Raw genomic sequence first — 19,216 nt, 5'->3', positions numbered from 1 at the left:
CGAGTGAATTTATATATGTGTCCAGCCTTTACAATTTATCATATAACAATAATATAATTATATAATTATAATAGTATAAATAATAAATAATAATAAAAAATATATAAAAAAAAAACGTGTGCTGTGTGTGTGGAAAAAAAAGTACCACCCGTGATTTTTGTTTGGAAATAAGACTTATGTAGTCTTTTTATTTATTAATATTATATATAAATATATATTTAATTCATATGATTAATTATATATTATATTATATTCACATTCATGGTAAAAATATAATTTTTACAAAAATGACACGGTCGTGGTCTCACGACTCATGTACCACTTTCGGTTTTTCGGGCGCACTTTCGTACATTTAGAAAACTAGCCTTTTACGTTACGTGACGTGTACCTTTTACAAAAATTAGACTTACTCAACAAAAAATTACCTTTATAAAAATATAACTTATAAAATTGAGTGTTGTGGTCATTTCCTTCTATAAATTAAAGTCTCGTTGTTTGTCAAAATATTTTATTTTAAATTAAACATTTTGTGACACGTACCTTTATTAATAACTAGACTTAAATTAATTAAAAACTAACCCACTCAAAGTGTAACTTAATCTTTTGAGTGTTTTGGTCATTTACTTTTATAATTCATAATCTTGTTATTTATCAAAGCCTATTTATTAATATTAGTTTAATATCAAAACGTTTTATGACTAATTTAAATTAAAATTTATAATCTTATACATATTTTTGAAATATTTATCTAGTAACATACTAGTTATCCTTTCAAAACTAATTATATAATTTAAGATCCTTTACAAAATCGAAAATTCTATAACGTTTATGCTTTAAAACTTAATTTGATTTCATTCTTTTATGCGTAAAAGTTTAGTTTAATTTCCTTAACTTTCTAAATAATGTATCTTAATATAACATATCAAATGGGTTTATCTACTCAACGAATCTTATCCCAATTATTCCTTCTATATGATAAATCGAGTATTATGAAATTCGATTCTCCACTAACTTTTGTCTAACTCCCAATAAGTGATACTTTGTTCTTACTTGTAAATCACTTTACCATTTATTCCGAATACCGTTAAAAAGTAAGGGTTTCCTAATTCAAAGTGGACCTCATAACAGAGACTCATAATCATAGTTCAATGTATCCGATAATTCAATCATTTGATATTATCTTTTAATTTGTTGATAAACTTACATCGAAGAAATACGTTCGTATAAAGTATTATTCATTCAATACCTTGATAACATTTCCAACCTCATTAAATAGATCTCATAGCTTATATTCATATTAACTAATCCGTTCAATGTTTCATTAATATATTTCAATTTAATAATCACACATGTATATGTATATATATTTATTTACACATGATTGTTCGTGAATCGTTAGACATGGTCAAATGGTAACTTGATTACATGAATATAGTTTCAAAGCTTCCGAGACTCAACAATACATATTTTGCTTATCGCGTCGGATATATATAAAGATTAAAGTTTAAATTTGATCGGAAATTTTCGGGTCATCACAATAAAAAGGGGCATATTCGACTTCGATAATTCAACCATAGAATGTAGTTTCACGTACTTGTGTCTATTTTGTAAATCATTTATAAAACCTGCATGTATTCTCATCCCAAAAATATTAGATTTTAAAAGTGGGACTATAACTCACTTTCACAGATTTTTTTACTTCGTCGGGAAGTAAGACTTGGCCACTGGTTGATTCACGAACCTATAACAATATATACATATATATCAAAGTATGTTCAAAATATATTTACAACACTTTTAATATATTTTGATGTTTTAAGTTTATTAAGTCAGCTGTCCTCGTTAGTAACCTACAACTAGTTGTCCACAGTTAGATGTACAGAAATAAATCGATAAATATTATCTTGAATCAATCCACGACCCAGTGTATACGTATCTCAGTATTGATCACAACTCAAACTATATATATTTTGGAATCAACCTCAACCCTGTATAGCTAACTCCAACATTCACATATAGAGTGTCTATGGTTGTTCCGAAATATATATAGATGTGTCGACATGATAGGTCGAAACATTGTATACGTGTCTATGGTATCTCAAGATTACATAATATATAATACAAGTTGATTAAGTTATGGTTGGAATAGATTTGTTACCAATTTTCACGTAGCTAAAATGAGAAAAATTATCCAATCTTGTTTTACCCATAACTTCTTCATTTTAAATCCATTTTGAGTGAATCAAATTGCTATGGTTTCATATTGAACTCTATTTTATGAATCTAAACAAAAAAAAGTATAGGTTTCTAGTCGGAAAAATAAGTTACAAGTCGTTTTTGTAAAGGTAGTCATTTCAGTCGAAAGAACGACGTCTAGATGACCATTTTAGAAAACATACTTCCACTTTGAGTTTAACCATAATTTTTGGATATAGTTTCATGTTCATAATAAAAATCATTTTCTCAGAATAACAACTTTTAAATCAAAGTTTATCATAGTTTTTAATTAACTAACCCAAAACAGCCCGCGGTGTTACTACGACGGCGTAAATCCGGTTTTACGGTGTTTTTCGTGTTTCCAGGTTTTAAATCATTAAGTTAGCATATCATATAGATATAGAACATGTGTTTAGTTGATTTTAAAAGTCAAGTTAGAAGGATTAACTTTTGTTTGCGAACAAGTTTAGAATTAACTAAACTATGTTCTAGTGATTACAAGTTTAAACCTTCGAATAAGATAGCTTTATATGTATGAATCGAATGATGTTATGAACATCATTACTACCTTAAGTTCCTTGGATGAACCTACTGGAAAAGAGAAAAATGGATCTAGCTTCAATGGATCCTTGGATGGCTCAAAGTTCTTGAAGCAAAATCATGACACGAAAACAAGTTCAAGTAAGATCATCACTTGAAATAAGATTGTTATAGTTATAGAAATTGAACCAAAGTTTGAATATGATTATTACCTTGTATTAGAATGATAACCTACTGTAAGAAACAAAGATTTCTTGAGGTTGGATGATCACCTTACAAGATTGGAAGTGAGCTAGCAAACTTGAAAGTATTCTTGATTTTATGAAACTAGAACTTTTGGAATTTATGAAGAACACTTAGAACTTGAAGATAGAACTTGAGAGAGTTCAATTAGATGAAGAAAATTGAAGAATGAAAGTGTTTGTAGGTGTTTTTGGTCGTTGGTGTATGGATTAGATATAAAGGATATGTAATTTTGTTTTCATGTAAATAAGTCATGAATGATTACTCATATTTTTGTAATCTTATGAGATATTTCATGCTAGTTGCCAAATGATGGTTCCCACATGTGTTAGGTGACTCACATGGGCTGCTAAGAGCTGATCATTGGAGTGTATATACCAATAGTACATACATCTAAAAGCTGTGTATTGTACGAGTACGAATACGGGTGCATACGAGTAGAATTGTTGATGAAACTGAACGAGAATGTAATTGTAAGCATTTTTGTTAAGTAGAAGTATTTTGATAAGTGTATTGAAGTCTTTCAAAAGTGTATAAATACATATTAAAACACTACATGTATATACATTTTAACTGAGTCGTTAAGTCATCGTTAGTCTTTACATGTAAGTGTTGTTTTGAAACCTTTAGGTTAACGATCTTGTTAAATGTTGTTAACCCAATGTTTATAATAACAAAAGAGATTTTAAATTATTATATTATCATGATATTATGATGTACGAATATCTCTTAATATGATATATATACATTAAATGTCGTTACAACGATAAACGTTACATATATGTCTCGTTTCAAAATCATTAAGTTAGTAGTCTTGTTTTTACATATGTAGTTCATTGTTAATATAATTAATGATATGTTTACTTATCATAATATCATGTTAACTATATATATAGCCATATACATGTCGTCATATAGTTTTTTTTACAAGTTTTAACGTTCGTGAATCACCGGTCAACTTGGGTGGTCAATTGTCTATATGAAACCTATTTCAATTAATCAAGTCTTAACAAGTTTGATTGCTTAACATGTTGGAAACATTTAATCATGTAAACATCAATCTCAATTAATATATATAAACATGGAAAAGTTCGGGTCACTACAGTACCTACCCGTTAAATAAATTTCGTCCCGAAATTTTAAGCTGTTGAATGTGTTGACGAATCTTCTGGAAATAGATGCGGGTATTTCTTCTTCATCTGATCTTCACGCTCCCAGGTGAACTCGGGTCCTCTACGAGCATTCCATCGAACCTTAACAATTGGTATCTTGTTTTGCTTAAGTCTTTTAACCTCACGATCCATTATTTCGACGGGTTCTTCGATGAATTGGAGTTTTTCGTTGATTTGGATTTCATCTAACGGAATAGTGAGATCTTCTTTAGCAAAACATTTCTTCAAATTCGAGACGTGGAAAGTGTTATGTACAGCCGCGAGTTGTTGAGGTAACTCAAGTCGGTAAGCTACTGGTCCGACACGATCAATAATCTTGAATGGTCCAATATACCTTGGATTTAATTTCCCTCGTTTACCAAATCGAACAACGCCTTTCCAAGGTGAAACTTTAAGCATGACCATCTCTCCAATTTCAAATTCTATATCTTTTCTTTTAATGTCAGCGTAGCTCTTTTGTCGACTTTGGGCGGTTTTCAACCGTTGTTGAATTTGGATGATCTTCTCGGTAGTTTCTTGTATAATCTCCGGACCCGTAATCTGTCTATCCCCCACCTCACTCCAACAAATCGGAGACCTGCACTTTCTACCATAAAGTGCTTCAAACGGCGCCATCTCAATGCTTGAATGGTAGCTGTTGTTGTAGGAAAATTCTGCTAACGGTAGATGTCGATCCCAACTATTTCCGAAATCAATAACACATGCTCGTAGCATGTCTTCAAGCGTTTGTATTGTCCTTTCGCTCTGCCCATCAGTTTGTGGATGATAGGCAGTACTCATGTCTAGACGAGTTCCTAATGCTTGCTGTAATGTCTGCCAGAATCTTGAAATAAATCTGCCATCCCTATCAGAGATAATAGAGATTGGTATTCCATGTCTGGAGACGACTTCCTTCAAATACAGTCGTGCTAACTTCTCCATCTTGTCATCTTCTCTTATTGGTAGGAAGTGTGCTGATTTGGTGAGACGATCAACTATTACCCAAATAGTATCAAAACCACTTGCAGTCCTTGGCAATTTAGTGATGAAATCCATGGTAATGTTTTCCCATTTCCATTCCGGGATTTCGGGTTGTTGAAGTAGACCTGATGGTTTCTGATGCTCAGCTTTGACCTTAGAACACGTCAAACATTCTCCTACGTATTTAGCAACATCGGCTTTCATACCCGGCCACCAAAAATGTTTCTTGAGATCCTTGTACATCTTCCCCGTTCCAGGATGTATTGAGTATCTGGTTTTATGAGCTTCTCTAAGTACCATTTCTCTCATATCTCCAAATTTTGGTACCCAAATCCTTTCAGCCCTATACCGGGTTCCGTCTTCCCGAATATTAAGATGCTTCTCCGATCCTTTGGGTATTTCATCCTTTAAATTTCCCTCTTTTAAAACTCCTTGTTGCGCCTCCTTTATTTGAGTAGTAATGTTATTATGAATCATTATATTCATAGATTTTACTCGAATGGGTTCTCTATCCTTCCTGCTCAAGGCATCGGCTACCACATTTGCCTTCCCCGGGTGGTAACGAATCTCAAAATCGTAATCATTCAATAATTCAATCCACCTACGCTGCCTCATATTCAGTTGTTTCTGATTAAATATGTGTTGAAGACTTTTGTGGTCGGTATATATAATACTTTTGACCCCATATAAGTAGTGCCTCCAAGTCTTTAATGCAAAAACAACAGCGCCTAATTCCAAATCATGCGTCGTATAATTTTGTTCGTGAATCTTCAATTGTCTAGACGCATAAGCAATCACTTTCGTTCGTTGCATTAATACACAACCGAGACCTTGCTTTGATGCGTCACAATAAATCACAAAATCATCATTCCCTTCAGGCAATGACAATATAGGTGCCGTAGTTAGCTTTTTCTTCAATAACTGAAACGCTTTCTCTTGTTCATCATTCCATTCAAATTTCTTCCCTTTATGCGTTAATGCAGTCAAGGGTTTTGCTATTCTGGAAAAGTCTTGGATGAACCTTCTGTAGTAACCAGCTAGTCCTAAAAACTGGCGTATGTGTTTCGGAGTTTTCGGGGTTTCCCACTTTTCAACAGTTTCTATCTTTGCCGGATCCACCTTAATACCTTCTTTGTTCACTATGTGACCGAGGAATTGAACTTCTTCCAACCAAAATGCACACTTTGAAAACTTAGCGTACAATTCTTCCTTCCTCAATACTTCTAACACCTTTCTCAAATGTTCACCGTGTTCTTGGTCATTCTTTGAGTAAATAAGTATGTCATCAATGAAAACAATGACAAACTTGTCAAGGTATGGTCCACACACTCGGTTCATAAGGTCCATGAACACAGCTGGTGCATTAGTTAAACCAAACGGCATGACCATAAACTCGTAATGACCGTAACGTGTTCTGAAAGCAGTCTTTGGAATATCATCTTCTTTCACCCGCATTTGATGATACCCGGAACGTAAGTCAATCTTTGAATAAACAGACGAGCCTTGTAGTTGATCAAATAAGTCGTCGATTCTCGGTAGTGGGTAGCGGTTCTTGATGGTAAGTTTGTTCAACTCTCGGTAGTCGATACACAACCTGAATGTACCATCTTTCTTCTTGACAAACAAAACAGGAGCTCCCCACGGTGATGTGCTTGGTCGAATGAAACCACGCTCTAAAAGTTCTTGTAATTGGCTTTGCAGTTCTTTCATCTCGCTGGGTGCGAGTCTGTAAGGAGCACGCGCTATTGGTGCAGCTCCTGGTACAAGATCTATTTGAAATTCAACGGATCGATGTGGGGGTAATCCCGGTAATTCTTTCGGAAATACATCGGGAAATTCTTTTGCAATGGGAACATCATTGATGCTCTTTTCTTCAGTTTGTACTTTCTCGACGTGTGCTAGAACAGCATAGCAACCTTTTCTTATTAGTTTTTGTGCCTTCAAATTACTAATAAGATGTAGCTTCGTGTTGCCCTTTTCTCCGTACACCATTAAGGGTTTTCCTTTTTCTCGTATAATGCGAATTGCATTTTTGTAACAAACGATCTCCGCTTTCACTTCTTTCAACCAGTCCATACCGATTATCACATCAAAACTCCCTAACTCTACTGGTATCAAATCAATCTTAAATGTTTCGCTAACCAGTTTAATTTCTCGATTCCGACATATATTATCTGCTGAAATTAATTTACCATTTGCTAATTCGAGTAAAAATTTACTATCCAAAGGCGTCAATGGACAACTTAATTTAGCACAAAAATCTCTACTCATATAGCTTCTATCCGCACCCGAATCAAATAAAACGTAAGCAGATTTATTGTCAATAAGAAACGTACCCGTAACAAGCTCCGGGTCTTCCTGTGCCTCTACCGCATTAATATTGAAAACTCTTCCACGGCCTTGTCCATTCGTGTTCTCCTGGTTCGGGCAATTTCTAATAATGTGGCCTGGTTTTCCACATTTATAACAAACTACATTGGCATAACTTGCTCCGACACTACTTGCTCCGCCATTACTCGTTCCGACACCATTTGTTCCTTTCGTTCTATTAACCCCTGGTCCGTAGACCTCACACTTCGCCGCGCTATGACCATTTCTTTTACACTTGTTGCAAAATTTGGTGCAGAACCCCGAGTGATTCTTTTCACACCTTTGGCATAGTTGCTTCTGATTGTTGTTGTTGTTGCGGTTATTATTGTTGTTGGGATGATTGTTGTAGTTGCTGTTGTTGTTGTTGTTGTTGTTGTTGTTGTTGGGCCGTTTGTTGTAGTTGCGATTGATGTTGCGATTGTTGGGATAATTGTTGCGATTATTGTTGTAATTGCTGTTGTTGTTGTATTGGTGATTCTTATCACCGTTTTCCTCCCACTTTCTTTTGACTTGCTTCACATTGGCCTCTTCAGCAGTCTGTTCTTTAATTCTTTCTTCAATCTGGTTCACTAGTTTGTGAGCCATTCTACATGCCTGTTGTATGGAGGCGGGCTCGTGTGAACTTATATCTTCTTGGATTCTTTCCGGTAATCCTTTCACAAACGTGTCGATCTTCTCTTCCTCATCTTCGAATGCTCCCGGACACAATAGGCACAATTCTGTGAATCGTCTTTCGTACGTGGTAATATCAAATCCTTGGGTTCGTAACCCTCTAAGTTCTGTCTTGAGCTTATTGACCTCGGTTCTGGGACGGTACTTCTCGTTCATCAAGTGCTTGAATGCTGACCACGGTAGTGCGTACGCATCATCTTGTCCCACTTGCTCTAGATAGGTATTCCACCATGTTAACGCAGAACCTGTGAAGGTATGCGTAGCGTACTTCACTTTGTCCTCTTCAGTACACTTACTTATGGCAAACACCGATTCAACCTTCTCGGTCCACCGTTTCAATCCGATCGGTCCTTCAGTTCCATCAAATTCCAAAGGTTTGCAGGCAGTGAATTCTTTGTAGGTGCATCCTACACGATTTCCTGTACTGCTAGATCCAAGGTTATTGTTGGTATGTAGCGCAGCCTGTACTGCGGCTATGTTTGAAGCTAGAAAAGTACGAAATTCCTCTTCATTCATATTCACGGTGTGTCGAGTAGTCGGTGCCATTTCCTTCAAAATAGTTAAATGGAACAAGTTAATCATACAGAATATTAAGAGTAGTTAATAGTATTTCGTAGCATAATATGAACTCATTTATAAAAGCTTTTTCTTCATATTAGCGTTTTATAAGTTTAAATTCGGGTAGTACCTACCCGTTAAGTTCATACTTAGTAGCTAATATACAATTCAACTACTACAATTCTATATGAAAAACTGATTATAATAATATTCCGCGTTCAAACTTTTATACAATATTTTACAAACTTACAATACCGCTTATTTTACATAAAGCATGAAATATAGCACACAATAACTTTGATACAAGATAGTTGTGAAGACAATTCTAGCTAGTACACAAGTCGTTCAGCAAAGGCAATAAAGACACGTAATTCATACGTCCAGAAACAAGTCATGCATTCTGGTTTTACTAGGACTACTTCCCATCCTTGGTCTTGTGCAACATAACCGTTATGGCCGTTGATAAGACAGCGTGTTGTAACGTCATCAAAGGGACGAGGGTTACGTAATGTCCAACAGTCCCGTAATAATCTAAAAACCTCATTTCTTACCCCAATTACCGACTCCGTCACTTGTGGAAACGTTTTGTTTAATAGTTGTAGCCCGATGTTCTTGTTCTCACTTTGGTGAGAAGCGAACATTACTAATCCGTAAGCATAACATGCTTCTTTATGTTGCATGTTAGCCGCTTTTTCTAAATCACGAAGTCCAATATTCGGATATATTGAGTCAAAATAATTTCTTAACCCGTTGCGTAAAATAGCATTTGGGTTCCCCGCAATATATGCGTCAAAGTAAACACATCGTAACTTATGGGTTTCCCAATGTGATATCCCCCATCTTTCAAACGAAAGTCTCTTATAAACCAAGACATTCTTGGAACGTTCTTCGAATGTCTTACAAACTGATCTCGCCTTAAATAGTTGTGCCGAAGAATTCTGGCCGACTCTAGACAAGATTTCATCAATCATGTCTCCGGGTAGGTCTCTTAAAATATTGGGTTGTCTATCCATTTTGTGTTTTTAAACTGTAAAATAGACAAGAGTTAGATTCATAAAAAAAATACTTATTAATACAAGCAATTTTTACATATATCATAAAGCATAAGAACACTATATTCCATATATTACACCACACGAATATAACTATCTTATTCCGACTCGCTCGTTTCTTCTTCTTCGGTTTTGGTTCGTTTTGCCAAGTTTCTAGGGATATATGATGTTCCCTTAATACGAGCCGTCGTTGTCCACATTGGTTTAGAAAAACCTGGTGGTTTAGAGGTTCCCGGGTCATTGTTACAACTTAAGGACTTCGGGGGTTGACGATACATATAAAGTTCATCGGGGTTGGAATTAGATTTCTCTATTTTTATGCCCTTTCCCTTATTATTTTCTTTTGCCTTTTTAAATTCAGTTGGGGTAATTTCTATAACATCATCGGAATTCTCGTCGGAATCCGATTCGTCGGAGAATTGGTAATCCTCCCAATATTTTGCTTCCTTGGCGGAAACACCATTGACCATAATTAACTTTGGTCGGTTGGTTGAGGATTTTCTTTTACTTAACCGTTTTATTATTTCCCCCACCGGTTCTATTTCTTCATCCGGTTCCGATTCTTCTTCCGGTTCCGATTCTTCTTCCGGTTCCGACTCTTCTTCCGGTTCCTCTTCGGGAACTTGTGAATCAGTCCACAAATCATTCCAATTTACATTTGACTCTTCATTATTATTAGGTGAGTCAATGGGACTTGTTCTAGAGGTAGACATCTATCACATAATATCAAACACGTTAAGAGGTTAATATATCACATAATATTCATATGTTAAAAATATATAGTTTCCAACAAAAATGTTAAGCAATCATTTTTAAAGAAAACACGGTCGAAGTCCAGACTCACTAATGCATCCTAACAAACTCGATAAGACACACTAATGCAAATTTTCTGGTTCTCTAAGACCAACGCTCGGATACCAACTGAAATGTCCCGTTCTTATTGATTAAAAACGTTCCATATTAATTGATTTCGTTGCGAGGTTTTGACCTCTATATGAGACGTTTTTCAAAGACTGCATTCATTTTTAAACAAACCATAACCTTTATTTCATCAATAAAGGTTTAAAAAGCTTTACGTAGATTATCAAATAATGATAATCTAATATATCCTGTTTACACACGACCATTACATAATGGTTTACAATACAAATATGTTACAACAAAATAAGTTTCTTGAATGCAGTTTTTACACAATATCATACAAGCATGGACTCCAAATCTTGTCCTTATTTAAGTATGCGACAGCGGAAGCTTTTAATAATCACCTGAGAATAAACATGCTTAAAACGTCAACAAAAATGTTGGTGAGTTATAGGTTTAACCTATATATATCAAATCGTAACAATAGACCACAAGATTTCATATTTCAATACACATCCCATACATAGAGATAAAAATCATTCATATGGTGAACACCTGGTAACCGACAATAACAAGATGCATATATAAGAATATCCCCATCATTCCGGGACACCCTTCGGATATGATATAAATTTCGAAGTACTAAAGCATCCGGTACTTTGGATGGGGTTTGTTAGGCCCAATAGATCTATCTTTAGGATTCGCGTCAATTAGGGTGTCTGTTCCCTAATTCTTAGGTTACCAGACTTAATAAAAAGGGGCATATTCGACTTCGATAATTCAACCATAGAATGTAGTTTCACGTACTTGTGTCTATTTTGTAAATCATTTATAAAACCTGCATGTATTCTCATCCCAAAAATATTAGATTTTAAAAGTGGGACTATAACTCACTTTCACAGATTTTTTTACTTCGTCGGGAAGTAAGACTTGGCCACTGGTTGATTCACGAACCTATAACAATATATACATATATATCAAAGTATGTTCAAAATATATTTACAACACTTTTAATATATTTTGATGTTTTAAGTTTATTAAGTCAGCTGTCCTCGTTAGTAACCTACAACTAGTTGTCCACAGTTAGATGTACAGAAATAAATCGATAAATATTATCTTGAATCAATCCACGACCCAGTGTATACGTATCTCAGTATTGATCACAACTCAAACTATATATATTTTGGAATCAACCTCAACCCTGTATAGCTAACTCCAACATTCACATATAGAGTGTCTATGGTTGTTCCGAAATATATATAGATGTGTCGACATGATAGGTCGAAACATTGTATACGTGTCTATGGTATCTCAAGATTACATAATATATAATACAAGTTGATTAAGTTATGGTTGGAATAGATTTGTTACCAATTTTCACGTAGCTAAAATGAGAAAAATTATCCAATCTTGTTTTACCCATAACTTCTTCATTTTAAATCCATTTTGAGTGAATCAAATTGCTATGGTTTCATATTGAACTCTATTTTATGAATCTAAACAAAAAAAAGTATAGGTTTCTAGTCGGAAAAATAAGTTACAAGTCGTTTTTGTAAAGGTAGTCATTTCAGTCGAAAGAACGACGTCTAGATGACCATTTTAGAAAACATACTTCCACTTTGAGTTTAACCATAATTTTTGGATATAGTTTCATGTTCATAATAAAAATCATTTTCTCAGAATAACAACTTTTAAATCAAAGTTTATCATAGTTTTTAATTAACTAACCCAAAACAGCCCGCGGTGTTACTACGACGGCGTAAATCCGGTTTTACGGTGTTTTTCGTGTTTCCAGGTTTTAAATCATTAAGTTAGCATATCATATAGATATAGAACATGTGTTTAGTTGATTTTAAAAGTCAAGTTAGAAGGATTAACTTTTGTTTGCGAACAAGTTTAGAATTAACTAAACTATGTTCTAGTGATTACAAGTTTAAACCTTCGAATAAGATAGCTTTATATGTATGAATCGAATGATGTTATGAACATCATTACTACCTTAAGTTCCTTGGATGAACCTACTGGAAAAGAGAAAAATGGATCTAGCTTCAATGGATCCTTGGATGGCTCAAAGTTCTTGAAGCAAAATCATGACACGAAAACAAGTTCAAGTAAGATCATCACTTGAAATAAGATTGTTATAGTTATAGAAATTGAACCAAAGTTTGAATATGATTATTACCTTGTATTAGAATGATAACCTACTGTAAGAAACAAAGATTTCTTGAGGTTGGATGATCACCTTACAAGATTGGAAGTGAGCTAGCAAACTTGAAAGTATTCTTGATTTTATGAAACTAGAACTTTTGGAATTTATGAAGAACACTTAGAACTTGAAGATAGAACTTGAGAGAGTTCAATTAGATGAAGAAAATTGAAGAATGAAAGTGTTTGTAGGTGTTTTTGGTCGTTGGTGTATGGATTAGATATAAAGGATATGTAATTTTGTTTTCATGTAAATAAGTCATGAATGATTACTCATATTTTTGTAATCTTATGAGATATTTCATGCTAGTTGCCAAATGATGGTTCCCACATGTGTTAGGTGACTCACATGGGCTGCTAAGAGCTGATCATTGGAGTGTATATACCAATAGTACATACATCTAAAAGCTGTGTATTGTACGAGTACGAATACGGGTGCATACGAGTAGAATTGTTGATGAAACTGAACGAGAATGTAATTGTAAGCATTTTTGTTAAGTAGAAGTATTTTGATAAGTGTATTGAAGTCTTTCAAAAGTGTATAAATACATATTAAAACACTACATGTATATACATTTTAACTGAGTCGTTAAGTCATCGTTAGTCTTTACATGTAAGTGTTGTTTTGAAACCTTTAGGTTAACGATCTTGTTAAATGTTGTTAACCCAATGTTTATAATAACAAAAGAGATTTTAAATTATTATATTATCATGATATTATGATGTACGAATATCTCTTAATATGATATATATACATTAAATGTCGTTACAACGATAAACGTTACATATATGTCTCGTTTCAAAATCATTAAGTTAGTAGTCTTGTTTTTACATATGTAGTTCATTGTTAATATAATTAATGATATGTTTACTTATCATAATATCATGTTAACTATATATATAGCCATATATATGTCGTCATATAGTTTTTTTTACAAGTTTTAACGTTCGTGAATCACCGGTCAACTTGGGTGGTCAATTGTCTATATGAAACCTATTTCAATTAATCAAGTCTTAACAAGTTTGATTGCTTAACATGTTGGAAACATTTAATCATGTAAACATCAATCTCAATTAATATATATAAACATGGAAAAGTTCGGGTCACTACAATGTGAGTCACCTAACACATGTGGGATGTAGTGACCCGAACTTTTCCATGTTTATATATATTAATTGAGATTGATATTTACATGATTAAATGTTTCCAACATGTTAAGCAATCAAACTTGTTAAGACTTGATTAATTGAAATATGTTTCATATAGACAATTGACCACCCAAGTTGACCGGCGATTCACGAACGTTAAAACTTGTAAAAACGACATGACGATATATATATGGATATATATATGGATATACATATGGTTAACATGAGATTATGATAAGTAAGTATCTCCATAAGTATATTAACAATGAGTTATATACATATAAACAAGACTACTAACTTAAGGATTTCGAAACGAGACATATATGTAACGATTATCGTTGTAACGACATTTAAATGTATATATATCATATTAAGATATATTAACATATCATAATATCATGATAATATAATAATTTAACATCTCATTAGATATAATAAACAATGGGTTAACAACATTAATTGAGATCGTTAACTTAAAGGTTTCAAAACAACACTTACATGTAACGACTAACGATGACTTAACGACTCAGTTAAAATGTATATACATGTAGTGTATTTAGATGTATTAAAATACTTTTGGAAGACTTCAAGACATATATCAAAACACTCATACTTAACGAAAATGGTTACAGTTACTTTTCCATTCTTTTCTTTCATCAAGAATTATAGTCGTATTCTTACCCGTATTATACACAGCTTCAAAACGTACTTACTATGAGTATATACCAATAGGAGCTAGCATGGGATTCCACTCTTGATTATGTCATGTATGACTAATCAATTTTAACTTCTACCATGAGCTAGTCAACTAACTAGAACTCCTTTTAACCCCACTCACCACTCACCAATTACCACTCATCATTCACTCCATTTCACTTCCAATTCTCTTTCTAATTCTCTCTCAACACACACACACACTATTATGAACGTATTTTTCCAGTAGTTAATCATCATCTTCATCAAAAATCACTTCAAGAATCAAGCTATAATCATCATAGGAAGAACACTTCAAGAACACTTCAAAAATCCCTTCAAGTTTACTAATTTACTTCCAAGCTTTCTAATCCATACCAAGTAATCATCTAAGATCAAGAAACCTTTGTTATATACAGTAGGTTATCTTTCTTATTCAAGGTAATATTCATATTCAAACTTTGATTCAATTTCTATAACTATAAACTATCTTAATTCGAGTAAAAATCTTACTTGAACTTGTTTTTGTGTCATGATCCTACTTCAAGAACTTTCAAGCCATCCAAGATCCTTTGAAGCTAGATCATTTCTTGTCACTTCCAGTAGGTTTACCTACTAAACTTGAGGTAGTAATGATGTTCATAACATCATTCGATTCATATATATAAAACTATCTTATTCGAAGGTTTAAACTCGTAATCACTAGAACATAGTTTAGTTAATTCTAAAATTGTTCGCAAACAAAAGTTAATCCTTCTAACTTGACTTTTAAAATTAACTACACACATGTTCTATATCTATATGATATGCTAACTTAATGATTTAAAACCTGGAAACACGAAAAACACCGTAAAACCGGATTTACGCCGTCGTAGTAACACCGCGGGCTGTTTTGGGTTAGTTAATTAAAAACTATGATAAACTTTGATTTAAAAGTTGTTATTCTGAGAAAATGATTTTTATTATGAACATGAAACTATATCCAAAAATTATGGTTAAACTCAAAGTGGAAGTATGTTTTCTAAAATGGTCATCTAGACGTCGTTCTTTCGACTGAAATGACTACCTTTACAAAAACGACATGTAACTTATTTTTCCGACTATAAACCTATACTTTTATGTTTAGATTCATAAAATAGAGTTCAATATGAAACCATAGCAATTTGATTCACTCAAAACGGATTTAAAATGAAGAAGTTATGGGTAAAACAAGATTGGATAATTTTTCTCATTTTAGCTACGTGAAAATTGGTAACAAATCTATTCCAACCATAACTTAATCAACTTGTATTGTATATTATGTAATCTTGAGATACCATAGACACGTATACAATGTTTCGACCTATCATGTCGACACATCTATATATATTTCGGAACAACCATAGACACTCTATATGTGAATGTTGGAGTTAGCTATACAGGGTTGAGGTTGATTCCAAAATATATATAGTTTGAGTTGTGATCAATACTGAGATACGTATACACTGGGTCGTGGATTGATTCAAGATAATATTTATCGATTTATTTCTGTACATCTAACTATGGACAACTAGTTGTAGGTTACTAACGAGGACAGCTGACTTAATAAACTTAAAACATCAAAATATATTAAAAGTGTTGTAAATATATTTTAAACATACTTTGATATATATGTATATATTGTTATAGGTTCGTGAATCAACCAGTGGCCAAGTCTTACTTCCCGACGAAGTAAAAATCTGTGAAAGTGAGTTATAGTCCCACTTTTAAAATCTAATATTTTTGGGATGAGAATACATGCAGGTTTTATAAATGATTTACAAAATAGACACAAGTACTTGAAACTACATTCTATGGTTGAATTATCGAAATCGAATATGCCCCTTTTTATTAAGTCTGGTAATCTAAGAATTAGGGAACAGACACCCTAATTGACGCGAATCCTAAAGATAGATCTATTGGGCCTAACAAACCCCATCCAAAGTACCGGATGCTTTAGTACTTCGAAATTTATATCATATCCGAAGGGTGTCCCGGAATGATGGGGATATTCTTATATATATGCATCTTGTTAATGTCGGTTACCAGGTGTTCACCATATGAATGATTTTTATCTCTATGTATGGGATGTGTATTGAAATATGAAATCTTGTGGTCTATTGTTACGATTTGATATATATAGGTTAAAACTATAACTCACCAACATTTTTGTTGACGTTTAAAGCATGTTTATTCTCAGGTGAATACTAAGAGCTTCCTGTGATGACCCGGGAATTTCCGACCAAATTTAAACATAATCTTATATGATTCGACTCGATAAGCAAAGTCTATTAAACTGAGTCTCATTATGTTTGAACTATTTCATGATAACATTTGACCTTTAACTATTTCCGACGATTCACGAACCTTTAATTGTAACTAAGAATGTAAATATAAATAATTATATATAAAACTAATTATATTAGTATTAATGAACTATTAAGTAATTTTGTTATTATAAAAGATAACATTTAATAACTAAAGATTTTCATTTTGAATATATATAGTATATTGTATATAAATGATTCAAACATATTTTACCAACGTTATCAAAATATTAAATGTACAATGTTATACTTTGTAGTTAATTGTTTAATATACATAATTAATCATCTACTCAACATTTAAAACATGATTTTATATATATGGTAGTATACATATATACATAAATATAACTATATATATATATATATATATATATATATGATTTTATACATAATTATTATATTATGTATATGTAGAAATTTATAATATATCTATGATGAAATAATGTACTATTTTAATAAATATATATAATACTTACATATATAAAACATTTATATTTTTCATAATTACATACATAAGTATAATATAATTAGTATGTAAATAAATATTATAATATATTTATATTAAAATGCATAAATATATAATATTCAGTATATGTTACAATACATATTACATAATTATTAAATATTACATAATAATAGATGATATTAATAAATTAAATTTAAATACAAATATAGTTGTTGTAGTAATGTTATTTGTATCGTCAAATATCAATATTTGTATTCATAATATCACTTTATATCATATAAAGATGAAATTGGATGTATAAATTAGATTATTATTACTAATATTATTATTATCGATAAAATATTAATATTATCATAATTAGTATGGTATTATTATTATTATTATTATTATCATTTTTACAATTATTATTATCATTAATATTATATTTATCATTATTATTAATATTATTAATATTATTAGATATTAATAGTATTGTTATTATATATTATTATTATTAATTAAAAAAAAGCAGTAGGGATCTATATTATACGCTTGACCTCTGTATCCTTTATCTCTATTATTATTATTTTTTTTTGTTTCTTTCCTGCTCCCAACTCGTGAACCTGTGTTGACATTTTCTCCATTTTTTATCAACCGATCTCTATTATTACAACATGATTATGTATAATTGCAAATCAAATAAAAAGGAAATCCAATGGGATTAAAGAGCACAGCGATATTTTTGTTTTCTTCTTCTCTGCACGCTCCAATTTTTTTTTCTCTTAATTCAATTTCGAATAAAGTTTCAAAATCTAAAAATTCAGAAAGGTTAGAAATCTTTCTTTGAATCTATCTGCAAAATCTCAACTCTCAAATCTTTATATCGATCTTGAATTTTGAAGTCAAAGTTTAGTTTAAAAAAAGTCAACAATTGTTCTTGAGACAAATTCGCGTTCGTGTATATGTTTCTGATCAAATTGACGATTCCAGTAGTTTTTATACATGTTTAGAAAACTATTTCGTGTTATAAACATTATCTATAATGTTATCTATTACGAAATCAATTTTTTTTGTTTTGTTCCAAGAACCGACGCTGCAGTAGGCCTTAGTGTTTTTTTTTTTTTTATTTTAGAACCCAAATTATTTTTTTTTCTGTAATGTTTTGAAGCTTTAAAAGGAACCCCGATTTTTTTATTTTTTTTTGGTTATTGATGTTTTGTTGAATCCATGAGACTTGTGGAGAAGAAGAGGAATAGAAGAAAAACAGTTTATATATAAAATTTAAATTCGATATTAGTACAGAGAATCAGAATTGGTGGGATGGTCGAGAGTGTTTGCGTGTGAGCATGTGGTCACGAGATCGAGTCCAGAGGACGGTAGTTTCTTTTTTTTTTTTTTGAAACTCTTTTCATGTGAGGTAGTTTTCTTTTCTAATTTTTTTATTGTTATTATATATTAATTATTATTAGTATTATTATTATTATTGTGATTGTTTTGATTGTTATTGTTATTGTTATTATTAGTATCATACTTGTTATCATATTTGAAAGTATTATAGACATTACTATTATTATTATGATAGGTATTAATAATATTATTATTAGTAATAAACTTATCATTTTAGTATTTTATCATCATTAGGATTATGATTATGATTATCATTATTATTATTATGAAGGAAATAAAAATATATTATTATCATCAATATTAGAATTTGTACCGGTTTATAAATAA

Source organism: Rutidosis leptorrhynchoides, chromosome 4 (assembly GCF_046630445.1).
Source record: "Rutidosis leptorrhynchoides isolate AG116_Rl617_1_P2 chromosome 4, CSIRO_AGI_Rlap_v1, whole genome shotgun sequence".
Lineage (NCBI taxonomy): Eukaryota > Viridiplantae > Streptophyta > Magnoliopsida > Asterales > Asteraceae > Rutidosis > Rutidosis leptorrhynchoides.
This window is presented reverse-complemented; position numbering follows the sequence as displayed.